This window comes from Apodemus sylvaticus, chromosome 8, assembly GCF_947179515.1.
Source record: "Apodemus sylvaticus chromosome 8, mApoSyl1.1, whole genome shotgun sequence".
Taxonomy (NCBI): Eukaryota; Metazoa; Chordata; class Mammalia; order Rodentia; family Muridae; genus Apodemus; species Apodemus sylvaticus.
In genome coordinates, this window is record NC_067479.1 from 80,224,370 (window position 1) to 80,233,222 (window position 8,853).

An 8,853-nucleotide genomic window follows, 5' to 3' on the forward strand; every position below is an offset into this window, starting at 1 on the left:
TTGAATGTCACACAAATAATGATACTTTATTGCTGTACATACAACCAGAATGCTACACACACCCTCATCAGGCAACCATATCTCAACAAGAACAGGCTTTGTGTGGCTCCTGGGAGGCAGGGGATATTCACGAAAGCCTAAGCCTGAGAAAGGAGATGTCCGAGTTCTCCTCTACAGAGTCTCTGTCCCTGACCCTCTCCGGCGACATTATCACTCCGAGGAATACACAGGTTAACCCTTTGGGGACTGTCCTTGGATAGCATCATCTAGGCTAAGAAACATCTTGTCAAAGGAGTTTTCCACTGTCAAAACATAGAAGACCAAAGGTCTCACTTACAACATCCTTGGCATTTTAATATGCTGACTACCCTTGTGGTTTCCCAAGGGTACCATCCTCTGGAACATCTCTCCAAGAACATTCTGGGAATGAGGGTGCCATGGAAAACACTCAGGGAAATGCTTCTCTTGAGCTGATGTGGAAAATATTTTATAAATCTGGCCTCACATGACTCTGGGTTTGCCTTCTTTTCTTTATTTTATTTTATTTATTTATTTTTATTTTTATTTTTTATTTTTTTGATTTTTTTTTCAAGACAGGGTTTCTCTGTATAGCCCTGGCTGTCCTAGAACTCACTCTGTAGACCAGGCTGGCCTCGAACTCAGAAATCCGCCTGCCTCTGCCTCCGAGAGTGCTAGGATTACAGGTGTGCGCCACCACTGCCCAGCTATTGCCTTTTCTTTCTCTGTCTAAAATCTCTTCATCCCTAAAGATCCTTCCAGATGTCCCTGATTTATTATACCTTCACACCCACATACCTTCATAGCCAAGCAAGGATGACATCCGTCTGGTCCACTTCAGCATCCAGCACTGAGCCCCAGGCATGGGCCATGCATGAATTATGTCGGGAAATGTGCTTGCTAATGACTGACTAACTGGTCAGTTAACAAATTCCAATAACAGACTTAGGCTTTATTTTTCCCATTGCATTTTCACCGTTGTGAGACAATTATTTCTTCAATATGGGAAATGTATGAGGACAGCAAAGAAATGATACTAATATTGCATGTCCAGGAAATAAATCCCAGCACACAATTTGCTCTTTGTAATCAGTAATTAATTGCACTGATTGCATCTTACTCTATAAGGCACGCCCATGAATTATCTTACGTGTTTTACTTCCAATATCACGGAAGGTATCACAGCCTTGTGGATTGGCTCACACATCCTGTTACTGGAAGCTGACAGCCATGAATGCTCAAGGCCCATGAGGCTCAGGTTTCACAGGCAAACTGGGCTTTACCCACCAAAAGCACTTTCTGGGCTTAGTAAGGTAGCAAAGACAGAGGCCACTTCTTGTCTCTTTGGAGGTTTCATTCTGGGAAGCATGAGAAGGTAAGTTCTCTGCAGTGAGACTGCAGCCTTTCTCCAGCTACTGGGGCACTTGAGGACTTGAAGTTCGTGACAACACATTTCCGTTGCATGTTCTTGACCCTGACCATTCCCCTGATGGCAGCTTCAGAGGCGATAGTTGTCCTGGTCAGTAGGTTCTGTGAAAGGAAGTAGCTCTGAGATCTCTGCTCTGGGATCTCACCTCCAGCTGTTTCAGTCCCTGCACAATTAAATTCTACATTAGATCCCTTTCTGCTAACACACCTAGAGGAGGTTCCTTTCTTGTATTGGAGAGAGAAATGATTCTGTAAACCCATTCTCCAGAAGAGAAAACTACAGTGCAAAGGGAGTAACTTAACTCTTCTTAAGTCTCAATGTATAAAGTGACAGAGCCAAAAATCTCACTCCAAAGGCCAAACACTTCTCAACAAGATCACCAGGGCAGAGCTAGAACTAGAACTCAAAAGGCAAAGTCTGGCTTTATTTATTAACCAACTGCTACCAAAGGCTTCTAGTAAATATAAAACTGGCCACAAGAAATATAACATAACCACAGGATTGATTATTATATGGTATTAAAAATAACACCATACAAAAACAGTAGCAACCAAAGCGTGTGATATAGAGCTCCCTGTACATTCAGGCAAGTTAAGTGAGATAAGCCACTCAGAGAGCCATCACCTTCCCTTCCCACGCCTGGTGCCTGGAGGCTCTTCCGAATCTGTCCGGGGTGGTTGTTGCTGTTGGCTTTTTAAGTCTACATCTTGTGTTTGCATCAAAAACATAACTTGTAATAAACAAGAAAAAAATCACCAAAATCAAATTACTCGAGACATTGTTTGGCTTCCTGGAAGCAAAGGCAGGAAACAAATCTGTATTTCCTAGCATTAAATGCCTGCTAAGGGACACAATGTGCACACACACCTCCCAAGCATGCCCAGCATCAAATGCCTACTGGGTACACACACATGCACACACACCTCCCAAGTCTGCATCAGCTGTTCCTTTTAAACCATCCTGTGCTAAATTACTTGATAAGGAAACCTACAACAGAGATAAAGAATTTGCTCATGCATTCAAGTCCTTTTGGTCAGAGGAAGGGGTGGATACCTCCTCAGAGATGCAAGGACTTACATAATACAAAGACAGAGACACAAGGGAGCTGAGTTTGGTCACTTCCTGAAAGTTCATAGGCCCAAAGCATTGCAGAGCCCAAACAGGCCTCTCCGTGATGTGCTCATAGTTAGCACTACTCAGGCCAAACTTGTGCTTTTTGTTGGTCTGTGCTGAGGCCAGTGAGACCTGAGGATGACGTTCCCAGACAAAGTCAGTTCTAGTGCCTCTTATTAGAAAGCAGCCTTTTCCCTCTCAGGGTCACTGTTTTCTTATCCATTACTGATACAACATTAAACTATGAAATTCTGAATCATTCATTCATGCAATGAATCTTTAACAAACTTATTATCTCCCTCCCTTAGGTAGTTCAAGAAAGGGAACACTGGTGTGTGTGTGTGTGTGTGTGTGTGTGTGTGTGTGTCTGTGTGTCTGTGTGTCTGTGTGTATACATATACATAGGTATATATATATGAATGACAGTGTTTGCAAGAGCATATATAGACAATAACTGTACATGTACATATATATATGACTGTAAGAGCATATATATATATACAGAGAGAATAACTATATATATATACATTCATATAGAATAAGTATATGAATGAAATATACATATATATGAATGACAGTGTTGGTAAGAGAATATATATACAGAAAGAGAATAACTATATATGTGTGTGTATATATATATATATATATATATATATATATATGATTGACAGTGTAAGAGCATATGTATATATAGACAGAGAATAACTATATATATATATGCATATATATGAATGACATAGATAGATAGATAGATAGATAGATAGATAGATAGATAGATAGATAGATATGAATAACAGTGTTTGTAAGAGCCCATTACACTTCATGTTAGCTTCAGTATAGCTAAGGAAACCTTAACTCTGTTGAACAAGCTTCCCAACCCACTCTGGTTTAAACTAGAGTCACTTAGAAAGGATACTCTGAGAGGCAGGACCCATCACAGTATCCAGAAGGGATGGGTGCTCAAACACCAGGTTTTCAAAAAATTTATACTCTTGAATGATTGTAAGCAACAGACAGAGCATCTGTGTAAATTTATTGTTAAGTATTGGTATTTGTCATATAAGAAATGAAATTGGATATATTTGTTGATTTTTTTAAGGCTAGGGATAGAGTTATTGATAGAATACTTCCCTTGTATGTGCAAAGCCTTGGGTTTAAGCAGCATAAAATAGCAATTAATTTTAAAATTTGTTACATGTTTACATTTAACTCCTCGGTTTCACAAAATTGCTAGGCTTTCCAGTTAGCATTTGTAGATAGTCTGTATTGATAAGTCTTAAAAAAAAAAAAAACTTAGAAATGGGAGTGAAAAGACAAAACACATTGTGGTGGTTTGAATCAAAATGGCCTCCCATAGGATCATAAGAAGTGGCACTAACAGGAGGTGTGGTCTTGTTGGAGTAGGCGTAGCCTTGTTAGAGTAGTTGCAGCCTTGTTGAAGGAAGCGTGTCACTGCCTTTAAGGTTTCAGATGCTCAAGCCAGTGTCTCTCCCTTCTTGATGCCTGCCAATCCATTTACAGAACTCTCAGCTCCTCTCCAGCACCAAGTCTGTCTGCATGCTTCCTACCATGATGATAGGGGACAAAACCTCTGAACTGCTCAATTAAATGTTTTCCTTTATAAGATCTGCCATGGTCATGGTGTCTTTTCATAGCAATAGAATCCTAACTAACCCATCTGCATGTTCTAATTGGTAGGACTGAACTCATAGCCCCACTAGGAATGCTTCAAGGACTACTTAACACACTTTGAAAACTGAATGCAACTAGAAAAGGAAAAGTAACTTTAAAGAAGATGCTGGAGTGACAGAAAGCTGTGTTCTAAATACTCAGCTAAATGGCAGTGGGAAACCCAGTTTCTACTTCAAAGGACTCACAATTGATTCTGTGTGTAGTGGTGAGTTAAACTGCACCACTGTTCAAAACACAGCTGCCTTCCAGGCACTTCCTGCTGGGCTCTCATGGACACATTCCCAACGGAAGATAAAATTCGTCCCAAATCACTGCCTGGTCATCTGACTCACAAGCTGGTAGAATCGGAAAGAGGATGGCAAGGGGCACTTCTGGGCAGAAGGCTGTTGGATAACAGTTTCCTCCAAGTTTGAAGAATTCCATCTTGCAGGGAAGCTCCTTAAGCAGAAAAGTAAACAACTCAAAGTAGCTTCAGGAAGTCCCTGAAACGGACCGGATTCTCTAGGCCCCTCCCTACCAGAGTAAGTAATAAAGCTGTGGAGACAGCTTTAGTCCCTCTGAGACAAGACAAGCTGTAAAGAAGACTCTGAGACCAGACCAGCTGCTTGGGGGAAGCAGAAACCAGCAGAGCTGCCTGGAAGAGGTTTAAACCAGAGTCACTTAGAAAGGATACTCTCGCCAGTGTGCTCCAGCTTCCCAGCTCATGTGAGCTGTCACCCGTGCTGGAGTGTGCCATGGTGATGCCGCTGTCTTTGGTCCATTCCTGCTCCTGTAAGTAGCCCCTTATCCATCCTCCTGAAGCAACCCTGATGAAATAGATTGGTCCACCAAGTTGGACTTTGGTGGCATCCGTACTTCAGTCTGTTGTGGGATCCGAGTCTGGGAATGAGTGAAAGTGTGTGTGCTGACATTCGCTTCAAGACCCCTCGTGTGCGCCCTGCCTCCTCCTCCTCCCACATGATCACCATGACCTAAGAAGGACTTGCTTGGGCCCTGAAATGATGGAATCAGGGCACAGAGCGACACTCAGTCTGTGAGATACACACAACAAAAGTAGTGATTCACTGAGACTTTGGGGTTGCTTGTCTCTGCAGCATAACTTAGCCTGTACTGATGGATACAGTGGGTTAAGATAAATACCAAAAACTAAAACTAGGGGACTGGAAAGATGGCTCAGTGGTTAAGAGAGCACTGGCTATTCTTCCAGAGGACCTGAGTTCAATTCCCAGCATCCACATGGCAGCTCATACCTGTCTGAATCTCCAATTCCAGGGGATCTGGTACCACCACACAGACAAAACACCAGTGCACATTTTTAGAAAAATATTTGTTTGTTTATTTGTTTGTTTGTTTGTTTATTATAAGTACACTGTGGCTGTCTTCAGACACACCAGAAGAGGGCTGTCAGATCCCATTACAGATGATTGTGAACCACCATGTTGTTGCTGGGATTTGAACTCAGGACCTCTGGAAGAATAGTCAGTGCTCTTAACCACTGAGCCATCTCTCCAGCCCCAATGCACATTATTTTAATTAATTAAATTTTAAAAAGCTAAACTAAAACCTTAAACAGCATTAAACATTATTAAACAATTATTCTCAAGTGTTAAAACATAAAGCAAGGAGTAATGTCACAGTCCTCACTGTTTTCAATAAATACCTACTTAACTGTAACAAGTCCTGTGAGGCAGGCCCTGCATGTACACCGCACTGAACCTTCAAGGGAGGAGGAAGTGTGGCACAGAAAGAGGGAGTGGGGAGCTCAGGCCAGTGAGCCACTACGACAAAGGCCCTAGACCGTTCAGTGAGCCAAAGGCCCTAGACTGTTCGTTCGTTCGTTAGCTCTGCCTGCCCTGTGTGAGCTTGAATAGGCTTCTCCAAACTTTATTATTCTCACTTATAAAACAGGTTGTAATCCACTTCTGATGACTCTAGGAGCTAAAGATGACTCTGTAAAGTTGATAGGATATTTTGAAATTTTACATATTTTGCAAATACGTCAAGCAATGAAGGAGTGAATAATTTTCAAAGGTCATAATCTTGGCACATATGCATGTAACTCATTTTTAGTGTTTGACAATATTTAACAGAATACCTCAGCATTCCTGTTTTGGTGGATATTTTCAAGTTATGTTTAAGTCTTTACCACAAACAAGAAACACCCTCACGGCCATCTTTGTATACTACAAGGTCTAATTACGTCTGTAGGAGAAATTCTTTTTATTGGATGGCTAGGTCATATAGTACAGCAATTCAAACTCTGGTAAGAACTATCAAAGCTGCCTTTTAGAACGTCTTTCTGCAGCATGAGGCTACCATTTGCCCAGGGCTTCATTTACACGCTCCTGAACCTTCCCGTGCTTGTGTCTCCAGATCCGAGTTCATGAAACCAAGTTCCCTGGCATAATCCTGTGGGGCACTGCTTTGGCCAGGCTTTTCGGCTGAGAACTGTTTGGTTTTGTCCGTGGTGAGTGTCTGCTTTTACACACAGTGCCTTGAGGGAGTCGTCTAGAAGTGGGCTTTGTTCTGCTCTGAACTACCCAGAAATAATTCATCTGTATCAAAGATAACTTGTGTATTGATCCAGAAACATTGAAGTAATGTAGCTTTTTCATTGATTATTTGATAATGGGTCATTTCATTTTTATATTCTGATTTCTCTAACTCAGACTTAAAAGGGGGAGGAGGTAACTCCGAGCACATAATTCATCTCACTGGAAAGCGTTTTGCTTGCCAATTCACATTAGCTAACAATATAAATAAAAACCCTTCAGAGCTCCAGCTCATTCAGAGCAGCACAGTCACAGCAGTCCTCCAACCTGCCCTGTTCTTGTTTAATATTTTGGCGAGAAGCTAAAGAGTGCCTAGTCTGAAACAGATTGCCTCTCATATCATCTTGGAATAAGGGAAAATCAAGCCTGCAGGATCTTCCGATGGAGGGACTGCACACTGCCAGCAGCACGATGAACTGCTTCCTGTCTCTTCAGCAGCTTACAACTGCAGCCATTGCATTCATAACCATCAACTGGGACTCAGAGAGGCCTAACAGCCTGGTCACTATTCTGGAGCTGCTGGCCTGATATTTAAATATTTATTGATGATAATCAGGTGGCAGCTAGACATGAGCTGAGCCAGAAACAAATTCAATCTGCCTGTGGGAGGAAAGCCTTGGCAGGATTCTCCCCTCAGGCCATAGAGCCACAGGAAAAAAGCCCTCAAGACTGTGATGATGAAGAAGTTAAGTCATAATTATTTTTTCTAGTTAGAAATATAAATCCTTCTACATCATGTTTTATCAGATTATCTAGGAAGAGACTTTGGAATTCAATCTTCTGCTTGCTCATGTTCTGCAGTGTCCTCCCCGTTCCAAATAGCCACTCCCATGCTCCAGGTGTTCGATCGGCCTGTAAATCACCACGATTTAGAATCAAAGATCTGCCACACTCACAAGAGACATATAAATCAATGGAATAAAATAAAGGACTCAGAAAAAAAACCTGCACAGCTATGGCCAGTTAATTTTTGGTATCAGTGTCAAAAACATACAATGATTGAAAAGGCTCTTGGTCAGATAGTGCCAGAGACCGCTGGAATCTGAACAGATAGTACCAGAGACCGTGGGAATCCCGACAGAAAGTGCCAGAGACTGCGGGAATCCACATGGAGAAGAAGGAAACTATCCACAGCTCTCACCATGCACAAAAATCAGTTCAGTGGACTGAAGGCTTTAACCTAAGACTTGGAACGCTGAAACTGTTACAGGAAAATACAGGCCCAGCATACAGGCACAGGCCAGGAGTGTCTGAATGGTAATCTAGTAGCACTGAAAATAGTCCCATGACTACTAGGATTACATGACATTAAAAAGCTTCAATGCAGCAAAGGAAGTAATCAAGTGAAGAAGTAGTCTATAGAATGCGGGGAAAAATCATTGCTAGTTATACAGCAGATAGAGGATTAATATCTAGGATATATAAAGAATTACAAAATGAATACCAAAATCCTAAGCTGCTCATCTCCAAACAGGCTAATGAAATGAGTAGATAGGTCCCAAAAGAAGAAATACAAAGGGCCCACCAATGATTTTTAAAGTGTTCATTAGGGAAATGCAAATTAAGAGTGCCTTGAGATGCCATCTTGTTCTTGTCAAAATGGCCGTCAAGAAAACAAATGCCGAGAGAAGGGAGGCTTCTTCGAGCTGTGGCGCCACTAAAATGGACACCCGAATGATGTTCAACCACCAAAGCAGCAGCCAATGACATATTCGTGGAGAGTGTCACACGGAAAATGAGATAAAATCCAGGGATCCAATCAGATGCAGAGAATGTGGTTACAGAATAATGTGCAAGAAAAGGACTAAAAGATTGGTGGTTCTGGATGCTCGATGAGATGGGGGAGTTTAGGAGTGTCTTCAATCACACATTTACCTCATTAGTGTTTCTCTTTAATGTAGAGCATTTAACTTAGTTTACTTAATGACTACAACTGTATACCTATGATTTCATTTTGGAAATGCAATTGTATTTTAATACTTTGTACAAAGGAAATTTTGGTTCACCATATGGCTTAATTTATTGTTCTTGTAATTCCCCACACAGTGA

The 8,853-nt window shown here is 41.5% G+C and overlaps 1 pseudogene; it reads left to right on the top strand.

Annotated features, from left to right (window-relative positions):
- The first annotated feature begins 8,465 nt into the window (after positions 1-8,465).
- LOC127690779 (DNA-directed RNA polymerases I, II, and III subunit RPABC4-like) lies at positions 8,466-8,640 on the top strand (annotated as a pseudogene).
- Positions 8,641-8,853: the final 213 nt, after the last annotated feature.